The 4,216-nt window shown below is 27.5% G+C and overlaps 1 non-coding gene across 1 annotated transcript; it reads right to left on the bottom strand.

Annotated features, from left to right (window-relative positions):
- Positions 1-470: 470 nt before the first annotated feature.
- On the bottom strand, positions 471-581 carry LOC140981905 (small nucleolar RNA R71). The gene has a single exon (XR_012176178.1). It is a non-coding gene; the product is annotated as a small nucleolar RNA R71 (small nucleolar RNA).
- Positions 582-4,216: the final 3,635 nt, after the last annotated feature.

The raw sequence follows: 4,216 nt of genomic DNA, 5'->3' as shown, positions 1-4,216 counted from the left end.
TAGAAGCCTAGGGTTTTGGTTTATAATTTAGTGTTTTAGTTGATAAAGGAGTTTAGNCATCAAGATAATGATAACAATAATAATAATAACAATAATAATAATCAAGAATATGATCAATTAAGAACACTTAAGCACTATATGAACCCTATTAGAACTAGTGCCTCATCTTGTTTAGTTTTTCCTCCTGATGCATCTAATTTCAACTTTAAACATCAAATTATTCAACTTTTACCAAATTTTCATGGCTTAGATTCTGAAAATCCATATTTACATCTAAGAGAATTTGAGGAAGTTTGTAACACTTATAATGATCAAAATTGAAGCATGGATATAGTTCGATTAAAGCTTTTCCATTTTTCTTTAAAAGATAAAGCTAAAACATGGCTACAAAATTTGAGATCAAGTTCAATAAGATCATGGGAAGAAATGCAACAACAATTTCTCATAAAGTTTTTTCCTTCCCATAGAACAAACTCTTTTAAAAGATAAATTACTACTTTTTCTCAAAAACAAGGAGAAACATTTTATCAATGTTGGGATAGATATAAAGAATTACTTAATACATGCCCACATCATGGTTTTGAAACATGGAGAATAGTTTCTCACTTTTATGAAGGTCTAATACCTAAAGATAGGCAAATGATATAATTCATGTGTAATGGAACTTTTGAAGATAAAAACCCAAATGAAATATGGAGTATTTGGATTCATTAGCAGAAAATGATCAAAATTGGGATAATATAGGCACAATAGAACCACCAACAACTAAAATCAATAATTCAACAAATGGAGGTTGTATCTATAATCTTAAAGATGATATAGATATTCAAGCTAAACTTGCATTTTAGCAAGAAAAATTGAGTCATTAGAAATGAAAAAGAGTGGTCCATTAAAAAGTATTCAAGAAATTGTTTGTCATATATGTGATACACATGATCATGCTACAAAAGATTGTCCAACATTATCTTCATTTAAAGAATGTCTCCATGAACAAGCAAATTATGTTAACAATTATAAAAAACCAATACTAGATCCTTTTTCAACATCATATAATCCTGGATGGAAAAATCATCCTAATTTTAGTTGGAGGAATGATAATAATGCACAATCCTCACAACAATATTTTCAATATAACCAAAATCATCAAGGTTATATTCCTTATGTTACACCTCAAAGAAAAAACTTTGAAGATGTAATTCATGCAATTATCTAAAAGCAAGAATCTATCAATATTCAAAACAATCAATCTATGACTGATTTGAAAGAAACTCTTGCAAAATTTGCATCTGCATTTAATATTCATGAAAAAGGAAAATTTCCTTCTCAACCTCAACCTAATCCTAAAAATCAAAATCAAGAATTAAAAAATCAAAAAATTGATCAAATAAAATCTGTTATTACCCTTAGAAGTGGTAAAATAGTTAATGATCCATATAGTAATGAAAGCAAAGATCATTTAAAATCAAATAGTAAGGATGATAATCCTGATACTTTTGAGAATGATGATACCTTAAATTCTAAAAATAATATGTTGAATGATAAATCATCTGAAATAGTAAATGAATCAAATAAACCTCCACCATTTCCTCATGCATTTACAAATCCTAAAAAACAAAAAAATGATTCTGATATCTATGAAGATTTTAAACAAGTAAAGATAAATATTTCATTATTAGATGCTATTAAACAAGTACTTTCATAAGCAAAATTTTTAAAAGACTTATGTACTGTGAAGAGAAAATTGCATGTGAAGAAGAAAGCATTCTTGGCTGAACAAGTAAGTTCTATTCTTCAAAATAATTCTAGTTTAAAATATAAAGATCCTAATTGTCCAACAATTTCATGTATTATTGTAGAAAATAAAATTAAAAAAGCTTTGTTAGATTTGGGAGCAAGTGTGAATTTACTTCCTTATTCAGTTTATGAAAAACTTAATTTTGGAGAATTAAAATCCACTTCTGTTACTCTCTTACTGGCGGATAGGTCAATCAAAATACCTAGAGGTATTGTAGAAGATGTGTTGGTTCAAGTTGTTAAATTCATATATCCTGTAGATTTTATTGTTTTGGATACACAACCAATAGAAGTACATAATGAAATTCCAGTAATATTGGGACGACCATTTCTAGCAACTTCAAATGCTTTAATTAATTGTCGAAATGGAATAATAAAATTGTCTTTTGGAAATATGACTCTAGAACTTAATGTGTTCAATTTATGTAAACAACCAAGTATTGATGAAAATGAATATGATAGTGAAATTGAAACAATTGTGGAAGAAAATATACAAGAAGAAAACTTAACAATCTGAAGTTTTTTCAATAGAAAATTTTGAGTCTGAAAATAATTTTAAAGAAGATGATAATACAAAACTTGAATTAAAAGTTTTAACATTCGAATTGAAATATGTATTTCTTGGTGAAAATAAAACATTTTCTGCTGTAATTTCTTCCACTCTTCTACCAAATCAAGAAGAAGATTTAATTAAATTACTTAAAAAATATAAAAATGCAATTGGATGGACTTTGAAAGATATAAAAAGTATAAATCCTTTAATTTGCACACATAAAATTCATTTGGAAGAAAATGCTAAAACATATCAACAACCACAAAGAAGGTTAAATCCACATATGAAGGAAGTTGTTAAGAATGAAGTATTAAAACTATTAGACGCTGGAATTATCTATCCAATCTCAGATAGTAAATGGGTAAGTCCAACACAAGTAGTACTAAAAAGTCAGGCATCACTGTTATATAAAATCAAAAAGGAGAGTTATTACAAGCTAGGATTCCATCTAGTTGGCGTATGTGTATTGATTATAGAAAATTAAATGATGCAACTAGAAAAGATCATTTCCCACTACAATTTTTAGATAAAATTCTAAAAAAAGTAGCAGGAAATTCTTATTACTGTTTTCTTGATGGGTATTCGGGGTATTATCATATATCATTAGAAGATCAAGAAAAAACTACTTTCACTTGTCCTTTCGGAACTTTTGCATTTCAAAGAATGCCATTTGGTTTATGTAATGCTCCGGCTACTTTTCAAAGATGCATTTTAAGTATTTTCAGTGATATGATTGAAGAATTTGTAGAAGTTTTTATGAATGATATAACTGTTTTTGGAAACTCATTTGAAAATTGTCTTAAAAACCTAGAAGAAGTATTAAAACGATGTGAAGAAAAAAATCTTGTTTTAAATTGGGAAAAATGTCATTATATGGTTAAATCTGGGATTGTGTTAGGTCATGTGATATCTGAAAAAGGAATTGAAGTTGATAAAACCAAAGTTGAAGTTATTGCTAATTTAACATCATCAAAAACAGTCAAAGAAGTTCGATCATTCTTGGGTCATGCAGGTTTTTATAGAAAGTTTATAAAAAATTTCAGCATAATATCTAAACCAATTTCGAATCTTTTAACAAAAGATACACAATTTGAATGGACTCAGAAATGTGAAAATGTTTTTTAAAAAATAATTAATCTTTTACTTACATCACATATTTTACAACCTCCAGATTGGTATTTACCATTTGAATTAATGTGTGATGCAAGTGATTATGCTATAGGAGCTGTGTTAGGACAGAGAAAAGAAGGAAAACCGTATGCAATCTATTATGCTAGTAGAACCTTAAATAGTGCCCAAATAAATTATTCAACTACTGAAAAAAAATTACTTTCAGTAGTATTTGCTTTAGATAAGTTTCGATCTTATTTAATTGGTTCTACTACTATTGTGTACACTGATCATTCTACCATAAAATATTTATCAAATAAACAAGATGCTAAGCCAAGATTAATACGGTGGATTTTATTGTTACAAGAATTTGATATCATAATGAAAGATAAAAAAGGAAAAGAAAATGTTGTAGCCGATCATTTTTCTAGAATAATGACTGAATCATCTCATAATGAAATACCAATACATGAAAATTTTCCAGATGATCAGTTGTTTTATGCTACTATTATGCCCTGGTTTGCTAACATTGTAAATTTTATTGTGACAAATAAAATGCCTTCTCATTGGAATTCACAGGATAAGAATAAATTCTTGATAGAAGTTAAAAACTTTTATTGAGATGATCCTTACTTGTTTAAGTATTGTCCTGACCAAATTTTTCGACGATGCATACCCGAAAATGAAGTAAGTAATGTTATTAAATTTTGTCATTTTGAAGCATGTGAAGGTCATTTTTCATCCAATAAAACAGCTGTA

The sequence above is a fragment of the Primulina huaijiensis genome, chromosome 7 (genome assembly GCF_012295235.1).
Source record: "Primulina huaijiensis isolate GDHJ02 chromosome 7, ASM1229523v2, whole genome shotgun sequence".
NCBI classification, from domain to species: Eukaryota; Viridiplantae; Streptophyta; class Magnoliopsida; order Lamiales; family Gesneriaceae; genus Primulina; species Primulina huaijiensis.
Note: the sequence above shows the minus strand (reverse complement) of the source record. Positions and strands in the feature narration are given on the sequence as shown.